The sequence below is a fragment of the Triturus cristatus genome, chromosome 11 (assembly GCF_964204655.1).
Source record: "Triturus cristatus chromosome 11, aTriCri1.1, whole genome shotgun sequence".
Lineage (NCBI taxonomy): Eukaryota > Metazoa > Chordata > Amphibia > Caudata > Salamandridae > Triturus > Triturus cristatus.
This window is the reverse complement of record NC_140594.1, coordinates 771,875,917-771,893,570: the sequence shown is the minus strand read 5'-3', so window position 1 is coordinate 771,893,570 and position 17,654 is coordinate 771,875,917. Positions and strand designations below refer to the sequence as shown.

General features: G+C 43.3%; 1 protein-coding gene across 1 annotated transcript in view; it reads left to right on the top strand.

Annotated features, from left to right (window-relative positions):
• UNC5D (unc-5 netrin receptor D) overlaps nucleotides 1-17,654 on the top strand; it is a 1,316,579-nt gene that overhangs the window by 355,852 nt on the left and 943,073 nt on the right. The window lies entirely within an intron of this gene.

Genomic DNA, 17,654 nt, shown 5'->3' with positions numbered 1-17,654 from the left:
GAACTGGGTACCTGCTCTTGCTGCTTCCTCATACAAATGTGTTGCCTAGAACTACATGGTGGTTTTGGAGCAAAGAATATTTGAAGGGTGAAGAATTGCGTTGGTTTCTCACCTAGGGGTGCTGATACTGTTCCATGCTTGTATATGTGTAGCGGGGTAGAAACCAGTGTTCGATATAATCGCAAAGTCTACAACTCATGCACTAAAGCAGTAACTCTCTGGACATTTAGAGCCTGATTACGATGGCGGATGGACTTACGTCCGTCTGCCATCGTCCCGGGGATTGGTACTGGCCGCCTACATGGCGGCGGACCCGCACATGAAATTACAATGTACTGAAGAGGCGTGGCTGAGGTCAAGCCTTGCGCAAAGCCATTATTAGTGATTACAAATGTCAATATCTGGTAAATGCTCAAAAAGAACAGTAGGGGAACAGCCACCTACGTAACCCAAATGTCCCTGCGTCCATAGGCACACAAGAACAAATCGTGAAAGCAAAGTCCTGTTCCCGAGCACAGAGTGTATTTCCAAAGATTTCTTCAAAAATATATCAATCCATATGCTCAATCATTCAGGATCTTCTTTATTTTCTTATTTCACTCAAAGCCGTAGATTTATTAACAGGTGATTCTTAATCATCACAGTGCACAGCTGATATAACCAAAAATTTAGCCAACACGTGTTTCGTCCTGGGTTTATCGCCCATCGACTTCCTCAGGGCGCAAAAAAACTTCTATTTCCAATCGAGGAATCTTATTCTTGTAGCGTTGTAGAAAAAAAGTCCGGATACACGATACTTACGCACATTATATGTTTTGTGCTGGAATAGACGTGATCGTAAGGACTTATCCTGATCCTTTGACTGACTTTTTTTCTACAACGCTACAAGAATAAGATACACTCCCCTAATGTATGACTGTTGCTCTAAACATATGTGTGCCTATTGATGAGTATCCACGTACAGAATTCAGTGCTTACTTTTTCAAATTAAAGAAAGAAGAGGGGCACTTAGCTTTTTTTCTTGGGAGCTCACCGATAAGGGTTGCTGAATCCCAGAGTTGCTGACGCTGCCTAGGCTTCATTCGACCTCGTTCCTCTTTCTTTCACCATCCTCCAATTACTGGACTGGATCACAATATATTTTAGGCTGGCGCTATTACACATCTTTGGTGGAAATATAAGGAAGTGCTTGAAGTGCTAGCTAAAATCACCTTTCATCACTGTATTATGGAAGCAAATTGGTGGAGGTGGTAATTTACGACAAGAATATCTGCGCACATTTGTTGTGTCAAGTTTTGTTGAGGAGGATTTTTATTTTTTGCGTAGATTTGTGTTTGTTGTTAATGTGCTGTACTGAGGTTATTTTCTTGCATTCTGTTTTGACTGCTGTATTTTGTTCTGTATCGTTTTTGTTATGTTGGATGTCATTTTGTGTTGTGCTATTATGTTGAACTCTGTTGTATGTTGTTGTTTACTTAAGAGATGTTAAAATGGTGCCACATCTTCGGCTAAAGCCTCACACTCCTTTAATGTACCAGTGACAATCAACCAGTTACCACTGTTTGAGGTGGTAAAATAGAGCTGCCCTAGCACTCCAACTGTTGAAGATACTAGTCAACCGACAACAGTAGTAGGCTCCTGCCTTAAATGTGCACTTCAATTGCTCACTCTTTGTGATACAGCCCCCCATCTTCTCATCTCAATCTTGCAGGTTCTCTTTCATCCTTCCTTCCCTTTCCTGCTTCTTTTTCCCCTTCCTGCCTTTCTCTATTTTTTTGTCAAAGTTAGGTCAAGAAAAACAATTCCCAGCCTTAAAAAAACACGAGGGCTGGTGTTGCTCACCTCCTACAACCTCAGGCACAAATTGAGCACTAGTAGGACTGAAAATGTGTGAACTCTATTTTCTGTTGAATTATTTTTTGCCCTCAAAATATTGTTCCTTGAGATTTATTTATTTATTTTTGCAGTTCTATTGCATGTGAACCAGGCCCCAAAAGGCGTCAGAGCGACGTACAGGCATTTGGGAGAAAGTCTGACAAAAACAATACTCAGAAAACAAAGCGAGGAAGGTAACTATGGTGAGAAAGTTTTGCCTAATTGAGAAGATGTTTTTTCACTTCCTACACAGTCTCAAACACACCCTGTGAAAAATCAGGAAAAGTGATGCACTTTCTCACACCTTTTGCCCACTGCTCCTGGATCATGTGAGTGCACGTTAAAAGCACGTATACATGTGGAAGACATCTATAAGTGCACTTAAAGCTATGACAGTGTGTCTCTTCACAATATTTTAGCAGCATTGTATTGACCCTTCCATGAAAACAGGCTGTTCTACTTCCATAAAAGAAATTAATCAAAGCAAAATATAGCCTAAAAGGCAGAATATACACTTCACGACTGTAATGCGCATGAAGATGACACCTGAGATGTACAAGATTGACATTTCTGAAGTATACTGCCGCTGAGTTAGTTACATTCCATACGCACATCTGAGTTGTGCACATTAGTAAATCCTCAAAATCCAACACTCTGGGTTCTGATACCTTTCATTAGGCTGTAACTGTACAAACAAGCATTGTCAATGCCAATAAGACTGGCATTAAAGGAAGGTTGTATGGTAATGCGAAGCAGTACAAGTTAATAGCATGGGGAGTGGACACATATTTGTGTGGAAGAAACAAACTGTAAAATATGTTGGTTAAGACATATTCTACAGTATTATGACAGTTGAACTTTCAAGCCACACTTAAACATCCATGTAGGTTAATGACTGTCCAACTCCCAGCTGTGCTGCCGCCACAGAAAAACACCATACATTTTCTAACTATGTACAACACTTTAATAGCTTTACAATGTCATGTGTGTGCCTCTAAAAGTTCAAATTCAGTTAACTGGATAAGTGAACATAATGATCACGCCTGCAAGGAGGGCAAGCACTTTTTTTGTGTATGCACACAACTTCTACCCAATCAAAACATGTACTCTTGGCTCCCAACATGTGGGCTGTGACAAAGTACCTCTCTAGTGTTTCTCACATAATGGTCCAGAAACAGCTGCACAACAATAGGAAAACCCGTAAGTTTCATAGTTGTGTTTACTCCTTCTCTGGGTGGTATAGCACTAAGTCATGGTTTTATTAAAATCTTGGACCATATAAAATAAAGTGAACACAGGAAGGGCTTATTTAAAGCAAGGGAAGAACCACAGTTGTAGATGGAGAGCTGTGTCAAATAGCTGAAGAAGTGCAGCAGTGGTATTTTACTACCTTAGACAGTGGTAAATTGTAGTTTCTTGCAAAAACTTTAAAGGAAAGTAATTTTGACTAAGCCTTGGTGGAGTTCGCAGAGTTCACGTAGTTCTGCTCCGTGAAATCTCTGTGAAGTGAAGCAAAAACTCTGCCATGTTGCGCAGAGTTCCACGTATAGCAGAGTATGCCAAGTAGCACTGCTCGCACTGATTTGTACCACCAGGAGTTTGTCCCCTACTATAAAATCGGTGCAAACAGCACTATGCGCAGCGCAAGAGGGCACTGCTTCATTCTGCCACTCGAATAGATGTTCCACTCGAGCAGCAGCAACCTCAATGTGAGTGGTAGATTTCTCAATACTAGCAGTCGCGACCAAATGCCAGCTGTCGTGACCTGCCGTGACCACCCGCATTGAGAAATGCCACTAGGAGGAGAACTTGCGCATGATTTTTTTCTTCTTGCCCACTTAACATTGATGAGGCTCGAGAGAGAAAAAACTCCGCTCCGCATCACTTCGTGGAGTTTTGCGGCACTACACGCTCCGTGCGGAACACAGAGTGCGTAACACTCCGCGAACTCACCCGCGCTGTGGAATTCTTTGCCCACTCCTAATTTTGACCAGAAATGTAGCAACATTGTTGACATCTTTTGGCCCACTATATCCACGATATTGAATTCCAACATTTTGTAGAATTGGTAGGTGTGCTGTTCTGGATACTGAATCTATAATTCCCAGGATACATTTTGCTTGACGTTATGTTGTTTGTCATTAATTTAAATGCACTATTTTTGCAAGTTGATATAGAAGAGCATGGTTTGTGACATACATGCAACCACTGCAGAATTTAGAAGCTGTCTCTGAGACTTTAAACAGTGATGCACTGTACAATCATTACTTTATATTTTCAACTTGTTAACTAAAAGGAATCAAAACCTCGAAACATTGATGAGCTTTGTTCACACTTGGAAAAAATCTCAATCACAAAGAGAAAGTGGAAACCACTGACTCACATCTCAGCACTTAGTTCGCCCCAATGCATCATGGTAAATGCAGTCCATGGTAACACTTACTCCAGTAACAGCCTTTAGTTTTTAACCCTTGTTGGGGCTGCCAGTGCTGTATAACTCTAGACACCTGTTTAAGGATAGTTGTTCTTCTTCGGTAGAGAGCAACGCATCATTTGGGGGCAGTGGAAATGCTGCTCAAAGTCTTCTCAGGTCTCTGTACCACTCACTGAGTGCAGGTGCATCAACCAGAGTTCATCATTTCATTAGCTCAAGGGAGTATTTTCAGACAAAGAGGGTGGGAGGACACTGACTCACATCCCAGCACTCAGTTCGCCCCAATGCATCATGGTAAATACAGTGCATGATAACACTTAATTCAGTGGCAGTCTTTAGTTTTTCACTCTGGTTGGTGCGGCCAGTGCTGTGTATCTCTAGATATGTTTTTCAGGATAGTTGTCCTTCCTCAGTACAGAGCAACACACTGTTTTAAGGGTGATGGTGCTGGAAATGCTGCCCTAAGCTTCTCTGGTCTGTCTGCCACTCTGTGCCACTCACCGGGTGCAGGTGCATCAACCAGAGCTCATTAGCTCAGGAGAGCCGTTTCAACTAAAAAGAGGGTGGGGGCACACTGCTTCACATCCCAGCACTCAGTTCACCCCAATGCATCATGGTAAATGCAGATCATGATAACACGTACTTCAGTGGCAATCTTTAGTTTTTCACCCTTGTTGATGCAGTCCATGCTGTGTATCTCTAGGCAGCATTTCCAGCACCCCCTCAAAATGTGTCACTCTCTACTGAAAAAGGACAACTATACTGAAACATGAGTCTAGAGATACACAGCATTGGCTGCACCAACAAGGGTGAAAAACTAAAGACTGAAACTTAAGTAAGTATTATCACTGTGAGGTCGAAATGCGTTGGTGGAGTAGTGCTGTTCTCAAAATAAAATTTGGATTACAGAAATCACTAAGTGTGACATACTTTGATTTGAGTGTATATATATATATATATACATATATAATATAATATAATTCCTAGAAAGCAAGTTTACTTCTATTCAAATAGGCAGGTGTCCTGTACTTTTTTTCTGACCAATAGAAGTGATTCTACACATTCTGTTTTTTAAATAAGATTGAATTTGAACATGAATGAGTACCACAGAACTATTGTTGGATTATAGTATAAAACAAATCCAACATGTGCATAAGTGTGTGAAAGGTTGTATAAACCGCTGTATTTTAAATGCCTTTAGTCTCATTCCTTCCCTGCAATGTGGGTAACAGCGCCAGTCAACCAAGCAAAGTGTGTCTGACGATATCCCGATGGTCAAGTCACCATTCTTTAGGTCCCACAACTGAGGCAGATAAGTTTAATAAGGTGAAGATCTTATATAAAAGGTCAACACAACAGAATAAAGAGAGTTTTCTTAAACTAAAGAGTACCATTGATTAAGAAACCAAAATGCAATTTAGTGCAGTGATGCTGTTCAACCTTTTGTGGGACAGGGTTACTTGGAGAAGGGCTCTGTTGAAGTCTGAGGTGAATCATATTTTTCACAAGGACCTTGTCGTGGACTCGGGAGATGCATTGTTCAGAGGAACCATGAGAGTCAAGTTAATATACTTGTTATGGGCATAGGTGAAGCAGTAAGATCAGAAAATGGAGCATGGACTGTGTCGTTAAATGGAGCATGGCTGGAAAGCTGCATTATTTTTCAATGGGTCATGGTTGGAGAGCTTCATCATCTGCATATAACACATAGCTAGGTAGCTGCAAAATCAATGAACATAGCATGGGTGGCAGGCACCAGTATGATACAATGGACCATTGATGAGAGGCCGCAGTGCCATAAAATGGGTCATGGCTGCAGAGCTGCAGTATCAGCATGTGAAGCATGACTGGGGATCTGCAGGATGATTAGTTTGAGTGTGGTTGGGAAGCTACAGTATCAGTATACATTGTATGGCTGGGGATCTGCAGGATCATTCAACGGGGCATGGTTGAGGAGCTGCAGTATCTTAAAATGGCCCATGGCTGAGGAGCTGCAGTGGCATTGAATCATTAAATGTGTCATGCACGGGGAGCTGCAGTACCAGCATACAAAACATGGCTGGGGATCTACAGGATCATTCAATGTATGGCTGTGGAGCAGCAACATCAGCATATGAAGCATGGCTGAAGATCTGCAGGATCATTATATGGCGAGGTAGTTGCAATATCATAAAGTTGGTCATTGATGGGGAGATGCAGTATCAGCATTTGAAGAATTGCTGGGAAGCGATAGAATCATTAAATGGAGTGTGGCGGGGGAGCTGCAGTACCAGCATGCATAGTGTGGCTGGGGATCTGCAGGCTCATTAAATGGGTCGTGGCTGGGTAGTCGCAGTATCAATAATAGATCATGGTTGGGGAGCTGTAGTATCATAACCAGCGGCGGCTGGCGCAGGTAATTGTGGTTAGACAGGGCGGGGTGGGAGGGGTTCAGTCGACAGACAATGGAATAGGAAAAATTTAATGAATAAATAAGACATATTCCATCTTCTGTCGACTTACCTCCCCCGATCCCCCACCCCTCTACACTGCCCCACTCCCCCACTGCACTTACCTGCACGGGCCACGGCTGATCATAACGTGGGTCTTGGCTGGGATGATGCATTATTATACAATGGATTATGGCTATGGCGCTGGAGTATTGGCATATGAAGCATCGCTGGGGATCTGTAGGATTATTAAATGGAGTGTGGCTGGGGAACTGCAGTATCAGCATAAGTGGTAAGGCTGAGGATCTGCAGGATCATTAACCGGGTCATGGCTGTGGAGCTGCAGTATCATAAAATGGAGCTGGGGCTCTATAGAATCATTAAATGGAGTGTGGCTGTGGAGCTGCAGTATTGGCATATGAAGCACCGCTGGGGATGTATAGGATCATTGAAAGGAGCGTGTCTGGGAAGCTGCAGCATCAGCATCGAAAGCACAACTGGGCATCTGCAGGATAATGAAATGGAGCATAGCTGTGGAGCTGCATAATCGACATACGAAGCGTGTCTGGGGATCTACTTGATCAATAAATGTAACATGGCTGGGGAGCTGCAGTATCTTTAAATCAAGCATGGCTGGGGAGCTGAGGTATCATTAAACTGAGCAGGGTGGCAAGCTGCAGTGATATGAAATAGGTCACGGTCAGGGAGCTGCAGTACCATCTAACAGAGTATTATTAAATAGAGTGCGAATGGAAAACAGCGGTGTTTTATATGGGTCTTGGCTGGGAAACTGCAGTGTCATTAAACGGAGCATGGCTGGGGAGCTGCTGTACCCATAAATAAAGCTTGGCTGAGGAGCTGTCGTGTCGTGTGGAGTATTGGAGGGGAGCTGAAGCACAAGCAGTTGAAATAGGCTGGAAAGGTGGAATTGTCTGTAATAGGGACACAACAAGAGGATGCACACAGCATGTCTGGAACTGCAGAATCCACACTGCAGGGCCAGACTGGGAACCCAAAGCAGCCCTGGCAATTGTGTCGGACCAGCCCCCTGGAGGGGGGGAGGGGTGCAAGTGTGAAGCGTTGCTGGTTTTGTTACTGGGGGCCAATATTGCAGTACCACTGCAAAACTGGCCCCCAGTAACAAAATCGCCACCTTCTGCTTCAAATCTGGTCCCCATCCTCCTAGCCTGCCGGGGAAACACCTGATGCCCGCTACGGCCAGTCCGGCCCTGCAGACACGTAGCCTTTCTGTGAGGGCTGCAACAGGAGCAATCGGAGAGCATCTACTAACTGTGTGAGGAGCTGCCCTATCAGGTTGGCATCTGCAGTAGAAACTTAATGGAGCCCAGAGAATCCAAAGTGGCAGAGGCTGCAGTATCTGTGGTACCACCACACTATTAGTATGCAGAATCGACAACATGTCGCTATCCTGTCTACAATAGCTGGGCTGCATTACCTGCCCCAGGAGGCTGGGTGGCTCCACTGGAGCCACAATAGGTTCGATCCTAAGGGCAGCAGTATATTAGAAAGCACACAAGCAAACAATCATGTTACAGCATTCCAATTTCATTGGTGCATTGTACCTGCACTATCTTGCAATCAATTTGCTATCTTGAATATAGTTTGTCACTCATGTCATTTTGGCACAGAAAGAAAAGGTCTTCACAGATACTGGCAGGGCCAGCTTTAGCGCTGGTGGCACACGGTGTGACAGTCATTTTTGGCGCCCCCACCCCATGACCTCCTCCTCGGATTCTCTCACTGCCACCAGGCAAAAGGGGCCCTCATCTCTCCAATCATAAGTTATTGCTAAAAACAGCACACCCCCTGAGGTCAGTGCCCCCTCCACAGGTCAGCACTCAGTGCGGCCACACCGATCGCACTGCTCTAATGCCGGCCGTGGATACTGGGCATCCTTTATTGCAGAACAGAGCAATTAATAATGCCTTACCTTGCTTATCGGTGGGAAGGGAGGTGTGATTGCAAAGAAAGCCAATCGTGCGCTAGCAACAGTTTTGAGCTCCAGGTTGTTATGCTATTAAAAGTTATCATATATTTGGGTAGCGCTGTATTTTCATTTGTATGGTCTCGCTGAGCTGTCGGTTGTACAGGGATTATTTTTGGTGTAGTGATTTATTTTGGCTTGTTGTGTCTTTAAAGGGTTGTTATGGCTCTTGTGCACTGCCATATTTGTGAGTATAAATGTAACAAAGGATGGCCAGAATGTTCAACTATTGCCATCACCCTTGTGGCATGTCTTTGATAGGGCATTATCTCACTAATCCTGCCCTCCACCGAAAGCATTATTGCTCCTTATTGCCCATGTTACTCATAAGTGCAGATGGTATGATTTCAATAGCCAAGTAATATTCATTTTTAATTCTAATTTTCTCGTTGTACTAAACATGCATTATTTGATATGCCTTTAAAGAGATTTCACTTTTTTTTTTATTTAAACACTGTTGCCGTCCAGGTGGTGCCTTTTTTCTTTGTTATTTATCCGATCTGGCTTCATGACAAAGTAACTTATCATACTATTCTCACAGTCTGATGTTTTCAGAAGTCGACAAATATGGAAACATTTTGATTATTTGCCTGAAAACAATTGGTGCAGGTGGTCTTTAACCCCTTCGCCGCGGCACAAATTTTGCCGCGGCGCTGGGGGGGGTTCGGGGTGTTAGCGGTGCCGCCATGCTCATGACGGAACCACTCCGTCATGAGCCACGGGCGCGCTGTGCTCATGACGGAATGGTTCCGTCACGACTCCGCCCACTTGCATTGTTTGCCCGCACAGGCGGGGAATCAGTGCCGCGTGGGCGGAGCGGCCGCCAACGGCCGCAGCATGACGGAACCACTCCGTCATGAGCACACGGCGCCCGTGGCTCATGAGCAGGCAAGGGGTTAAATATCAGTATCAACATTCATATGAAAATTGCATAGACAGGCTGGGGCGGTTGTGCACATGATGTGCTCAAAGCATAATCTGGGTGTGCCTCCTAAATATAGAGTAGGGAATATCACGGGACCTTATTACTTTTAGGCAGACTATCGAGAGACAAAATATCGAAAGGTAAGTAGGTCTACATTTTCTGTACATAACTCCACATCTATGTACCCTGAGGATATATCTCCTCAAGGTACATCGATATGGAGTTAAAAATAGTAACTCTAAACTTCCTCGGTATAATATTTTGTCCTTCCATACTTTGCTTGCAATGTTATGATACCACAATATTCCTTTGCTCGATATTCCATTGCACAATCGTGTACAGGAATAAATTGTGCGAGTAAATACTGTACTTGTCGACTTGATGCAACTCCAAAACATGTGTCAATAGCGTGTCATCTCCCGTTCCGAACGTGCATAAGCCAGAATGGGATGAAGATTATTTTACAGACCACTTTTACAGTTTATCGAATATATTTAGAATACATAAGTATACAAAATACCAGGGGCGGCTACTCTGTAATGGCGGAGGAGCTTCGCCCCACTCGTCATTCACAGAAAAATAAAATGATAATAAAACATTCTTTTATTTTTCTGTGAATGCCTTAGGCATGCGTGTAGGGTGGAGCAGGGCTGGGAGGAGTGGTCGGCACTTAGAAATGTGCATGTAAGTTTCGCCTGCGGTATTATGCCGGCCAAACAGACATGCGCATTTCTATTTCTCCAACACAGCTGTGTGAACAGCCGGGTTGGATAAAAGACGCAGGCTCCCAGGAACTGTCTGAGCACCGACCAGGCTGCTCAGACCAATCCTGGTGCTACTCTCATAGCATGAGAGCAGCATCTAGATTGGGTAGGGAGCCGCTTTCCCAGAGACTGCTGCGAGAGCAACGAGGCGGGCGTCGGCGGCAGCGGCAATGTAAAGAAAGGTACATTTAAAAAAATATATTATTTCCCTCCTTTGTCCCCCCTATCCTACTGTTCCCCCTTCACCCCCTACACTTTCGCTTTATGGAGGCCGCTGCTGCAAAATGCAATTCAATTCAAAGAGATGTCATTGAAACTTTTTACACTGCTAAGATCGCCAACTAAAATAAGGACAAAAACAGACTACATCGCACAGTAAAATATACATATCCTTTTTTAAATAACACATTAACAAATACCAAATCCTGTTCCCTCAATATTTACAAATTGCCCTATCACCTTACATAATGGCACTCGACCGGGAAAGAAGGCCAGTGTTTTCTAAATTGGATCCTGAGTGACTGGTGGGCATGGGTGGCAGATCCTTGGGGTTGGATGAGCTGTCAAGAGTCTTCATTCCAAAATGTTAATGTCTGATTACATCTGCTGTACCCATCTCTGAATGTCATGCCAATTGTAAGCCCATTTTCGAGAGATGTTTGTTCTGTTGGAGTGGCAAATCATTTGCTTAGAATAATCCTCGACATTTGGCGGGTGCCAAAGGAGGGAGAGCTCTGTGAAACGCTCTGCGAAATGCCAATACCTCAGTAGGCAGGGCCAACGTAATTTAGGAAGAAACGCATCCAAGTCATGAACAACTGTGAACCACACTCCGTGTGAACAAGGGATTAACTCATGGCCCAAAACAAACACCTATAATATTTGTTTTTGGATTACTTGGGAAGTTGAATTGGAGGGAAAACATCAGACCGGTTTCAAAGGAAGAACATTTTCAAGTACGGGTCTCTCTGTTCAATAGCTTATGTCTATATGTTTATGCTTGCTTTACAATTTCAGTTACTCTATTTTGTTACATTTTCCAGATACCTGTTAGTTGTTTTAGCTTCACGTCTTTCAGAAATCTTGTCATTCTTTTGCGGAGTATCTTTCTGTTTGTTTTTCTTTACTTCAAGCTATCTTTTTGACGTTTGACGTATTAGTGTTTCTTTAAATTTTTGTTTCCATCATTTTTTTTCACACCTTTCCATTCCTCTTTCTTTTGTGGTTATGGTGTTGTGCTTTCATTAGCTGAGCAGCTCACTTTACTGGGAAGTTTGCTTCCAAAACCGTCCTAAAAAATGGAACTAGCGCCAGTGGGCACACTCAGCTTCTCTCTGCTGGGAGAAGTAAGAGGCATGAAATGGGAGTATGATACTCTGATCTGTTGATGTAGGGGCCTTCTAACATAAAACATGGTGACAAGAGGACTCGATGTATTAAGAATCAATTCAGCAAAAGTGACTGCAAATTGTGTACCTACTTTTTTGAAAGGACTCTAATTTCTGTTAACCGGCCTATGGACACTCTATTGAGTATGAATCGGCCACAAACAAAGTTGTGTTGTGTGAGTTTTTTATCAAATTATTGCAACTTATGAAAACGTTGCTGAAAATCTTAATTATTTGCTTTATTCATTTGCAAAATAAATCTGAAAATTCCAATATGTTTTTGTCCTGGAATTGAAAGCCGTACAGCAATTGGGTTAAATGGGAAGCTGGGGCGTATAAAGTTCAAATGCGATTTAGGCAAGTGGTAAATGCAGGCCATGGTGGTGGACAGCAGGTTATATTGCCTAGAAATTGGGTTGTTGGTTGAAGTGGGTGAGAGACGATCTGAATCAAAATCTACAATCCTTGTCCAGTGGCGGCTCATCCGCTAAGACGGAGGAGCGCCGCCCCACTGCTTTTCAGCAGTGAAATAAAGGAGAAATAAAATGATAATAACTCAAGGTTATTATAATTTTATTTGTTCCTGCTAGGCATATCTGCGGGCGGGGAGGGCTGCTCTTCTCTCAGAGCAGTGGGAGGAGTGGTAGGCAGGCACACTCTGTAAGTGCACACGAATGCTTGGCCGGCCATCTCAGGCCAGCCAAACATTCATGCGCACTTTGCATGTTCTCCACCCAGGCTGTATTGCAGCCTTGGTGGAGAACATGCCAGGGCTCCCACTGCCTGTCTGAGCGCCTACCACGTCACTCAGACCAATCACAACACTGCCTTGCAGCGCTGTGATTGGCTATGGGGAGCTTAGGCATGCTTCCTGTTCTGGCTGGAGCAGGGACCACAGAGGATAGACCGGCTGGAAAGAGGGACTACAGAGGAGAGACACAGCGAGGACGAGGTGAGAAGGTACGTATTTTCTTCTACTCCTGCTTCCCCTATATCCCCACCCGATCCATGCCAGCCGCCTCTGTCCTTGTCAGGGTGAACCATAAACAGTCACTAAATTAACCTGTGTTTAACCCTCTGGTTTTCAGTCATGCTCAAATTAGAGGCAATGTGTAAAATATTTATGAAGCAAACAAACACTGTTAATGTGAAAACACAACACAATAACAACCCCACACCAATTTAGAAAACTAGAGTAAAATGTAATCAATTATCTGACACCAAACTAACAAATATCCAATCATTAGAAATTAAATTATGCCATATATTAAAGTTTTAAGGCAAGTATAGCACCTGAGACCATAAAGGGCCACTCACGGTTATCTGGTCATGTGAGTGCAAGTGAAAGTCACAATTTAACGGCAGCCACAATTGAGTGCATTCCTAATACAGGGACCAGATTAGTCCCGCTGAACAAAGTTACCTTCTAAAGTCCAGTACGACGTGTACTGTTCACACTGGGGAAAGCCGTGAGGAGCATGGAGAGAATCGCAGATGATCTTTGCTGTGGCTCAAAGAGCAGGCATGGCATAACAAATGGTTGTTGCTGTAACACAAAGATTCTATGTGGCATCACAGATGGTTGCTGCTGGAGTTTCACATTGGTGGTCAGCGTGGACTGTAGATGCTGTAGCTCGAAGTGGAGATCTCTGGCGATAACTGTAGGGCAAAGAGTCAGGTTCACAGAAGCTTTGCATTGGCGGTCCAGCGCAGGTGGCAAGATCTTGGCACGAACAGGCCTTTTAAGGTCACAAGGAGCCAAAACTTTAGGATTTCTCCTTTTAACTAATGCTGCACCAAGGGTCCAGGACCTGGGAGGAACCTCTTGGGAATCAGGAACTCACTCCAGCAGAAGCCATCCATGCTCAGAAGGTCCAGTTGCAGGTCCTGGCTGGTCCAGTGTAGCAGCACAGCTGAACCATTGCGGTAAGACATCTGGAGCTTGTTGTGTCCCTATACCTCAGAACAGGAGGTCCATCAGCTGACCCTTGGAGTCACCACCGCCTGGGATGATGGGTGTAGGTCCAGTCTTTATTCTCAAACAGCAGGGTACACTTCTGGAAGGTCCATTTGCAGGTGCAGTAGGTCAGCTGGTCAGTCCCCCTTCGGTAGTATTGACAGGCCCAGGAGTGTACTCAAGAGTGGGTCTGAGGGTCCCCATTGTATACCTAGTGCTCACATTTAAGTGGAAGAAACTTCTGGGAGCTTCTGTCAGTAGAAGTTTTTGGTATTTCCTGCCTCCCTGCCATGGTCCCAGTCTGTCTGCAAGCACAATAGGCTAGTGTGAAGTTATTTGTGTGTGAGCTGAAGCAGAGTCTTTGAAGTGCAAGTATGATAGGTGACAGCTCGCCTCCGTCCTCAAGTCTCGAAGGACCATCCTGCTAACACCTAGAACCTCCATTGTGTGGCTTTCTGGGATGAATGCACAAAAATCAACTGCCAGCTACACGTAGTCATGTGACCCAGGAATAGGCTGCAGGTACCAAATGGTTAGGGCAAGAAAATGCCAACTTTCTAAAAGTGGCATTTACAGCATTAGGAGTTAGAATCTGGCTTTACCATAAAAGAAGGTTTAATATTACAATTCATGGGACAACAAATATGCCATTCCCACTTTCTCCTAAACAAAAGTTATCACTTATTAAAAGTAATAAGATAGCCCCATGTTATCCAATGAGAGAGGTAGACCTCACTGTAGTGAAAAACAAATTTGTGAGTTTTTCATGACCAGGACATGTAAACAAAATGCACCTTGTCTGATGGTCCGTTTATGGACTAGAGTATGGGTGACTTATATGTATTAAAAAGAGTTTTAGGATTGACAAAAGCTTTATTTTGAGAAGTCGAATTGGCAGTTTAAAACTGAATACAAGCTTCAATAGCAGACATGCTTAGAAAGGCTACTTAAGCGGGAAGCACAATAAGTGCTGCAGGACAACTAGTAGCATTTTTTATTACAGGCCCGGGGTACCTTTAGTACCACTTTATGAGCTGCTTACAAGTAAATTAAATGTGCTATTTGGGGGTAAGAGGAAAACACGAAGGTCCCTATTCAAAAGTCAGTGTTTTGGGCAAAGATCTCCATATAAAAGAGCATGCCTCAGTATGGATCATGTGTTATAACAGAATCAGCAATATTATACCTTCAATTTCATAAAATATGTCAGTGTGCAATAAATTATTTTCACAAGATACATTGAGATAGTGGCCAATGCGTAAATACAAATGTGATCTATTGTATTGTAACTTCTCAGATGAAAAGATGTTTTTAACCCTGTGAGAACTGTATTGTCTTTCTCCTCTGCACATGTTTTTATTAAATAAAAATAACTTTTATTTACGCATTGGCCACTATCTCAATGTATCTTGTGGAAATAATGTATTGCACACTGACATATACTACTTGGTTGGCACCCAGATTTTCCCCACACTAGTGCTGCTGTTGTCCCAAACTCCAATATTAGCTCTGCGTGTCTGCTTGTGGCCATAGATTGTTCCCCAAACGTAACAAGCATCGCGGCACCGACGCTTTACTTTTAATGTTAAAAGTAAAGCGCGGGTGCCGCGATTATATAAAAAGTAACGAAATAGAATTTTTTTTCTATTTTTTTAATTTTGGTATAATCGCGGCACCCGCGCTTTACTTATAACGTCAAAAGTAAAGCGCGGGTGCCGCGATTATAAGAAAAGTAAAGAAAAAAAAGCGGTACTTAAAGTGATCGCATCACGATCGCTATTGTCAACAACTAGTGGTGCGCGCGCACCACAGGGGGGGTGGGAGCGTGGCAGCGAGGCGAACACGCACTGCTGCGCATGCTGGCCACCGTCGGGAATGGGCGCTTCAAAGGCGGGACACCTTTGCCCAATCGCGTGGTTTTTTTGAAGAAAAAAAACACGCGCAAGCCAATGCCAGACGGGGAAAGCAAACCCACACGCACGAGCGTGTGGGTAGCTTTCTAAACCCCATACAAGAGGTCTCGCGCTGCGCAAGCAGTGCTGCGCACTGCAACGCTAGCGCGGGACCTAAAAAGGTGGGGTGTAATAATTTTTATTTCTCCCACCTATAAATGAGACTAGTGCTCTGTAATCTGGACACTTCACATCAATTGCAGTATAAACAATCCTCTTAACAAAGAAATGCCGCCATAGTCTTAGACAATTCAGAGGCCTTGCTTTAACATTTATTTGAATACTGAAGTGCTGCTTTCTTTAAAAAGACATGTAGTTTACCATCCAGCCAGAGAGCTCTACATAATATTTTTCTCAATTCTGAAATGCTTTTAAGATCTGCCTTTTCTCTTCCAATGTAGGATTCTGATTATTTCATTGGCTCTCTCCTTTACCAGGACACCTATAGGGGCAGCTGTTTTGCACTTGATACATGTCTATGCTCTTCTATTCTGTTCTATTCTATTCTATTCTTTTCTATTCCACTGTATTCTATTCGAAAGGCTTACATTACATGCAGATGCTTACTGAATATTTTCGAAGTCCCTATATAGTATGTGCCACAGGAGTTGGGCTGAGGACTCCCTTTTAACCCTATTAGATCTTGGCATTTACAGTTTCTTATGCATATAGTTTTGTAATGGGACTGACTGCCATTGAAATCTAAAAAAGTAGACTGAACGAGCGAGGCACTCATTTACTTAGTGAAGGACCGGAAGCAGCAGTAATGAATGGCTGCATCCTTTAGGAAGTGGCGCGCACGCCATCATTCACTTATCGACTCGCTACAGTGTTGTGTAATTAATAGCGCCTCCGCCGCAGCAGAGCCTTTTTCTCTTGGCTTTAGGATTATTTACGTTCAGCTAATTTTTCCTGGTGAGTGGTGTAAACATTGTTGTGTAGGTTCTCCAAGCCCTTCTGTGCATTGATTCAATGTTAGTCTCCCCAGAAGCAATTTACTAAATGTGCAAATGAACTCAGCTTGTCCTGGCAATTTGTACTGCAGTGAGGGTTTGTGTTTATTGCGTGGAGAGAGAGCCAAAGGAAATTGTTTGCAGGGTTGGCATTGTGAGTCACATCTCGAGTTGATTTGCCATGACTGAGCCCAATATATTGTGAATCCTTCTGCGTAAACAACCTCTAAGTTGACCTATATCCAATGATCCTTCCTTGAGATGCGACAACCTAAGACATAGCTCATCATAATGAATTGGGACTAAAAAATGCAGCCTGTTCCATCTCCCAATGTCTAACGCTGTCCTCAAATTAAAAAAACTAAACTAAACATTTTTGCAGAGCAACTGGCTGCTGCATATTACTACCACGCTGTTCACCTGCATACAATTTTAAATTCGCTGTTTGAAAATGGCCATCTCCAAATTGTAAACTTAAACCTGCAATTCATTTCAAAATGGCCGTCGGTGCTTTGCGACACATATACATGGACATGTGGCCTTCTTGGAATTCATTATCTTTAAGAGAACACCATTTATTTTCTTAGAGAGAACAATATTCAAAGTTGACTTTTATGCATGTGCATTTGTCAAGACTACAAAAGGCATGCATGCACCAATTCTGAATGGTGTTATATTTGGCAAAACATCCTACAAAGATGGCCACTGTGATGTGTTGATGCATCATGACACAATGCCCATGTTACATTAGCCATTTTCTGTTATTATTAATATTTTTTTTGCTTCTACCAAATGAAAGAAGCATTGGCAAAGCCAATAGCTCACCGCATGTTTTTAACAGGCAAGACCAATCGCCTTTGCAGTTTCTTGATTTAGGCAAATGGCACCCAGACTCTTCTGAAAGTTGGAAAAGATGTAAGTGTCACCATTCTGGAGGTAGATACTACTTGCTGGCTGTAGATTTCTGAATGA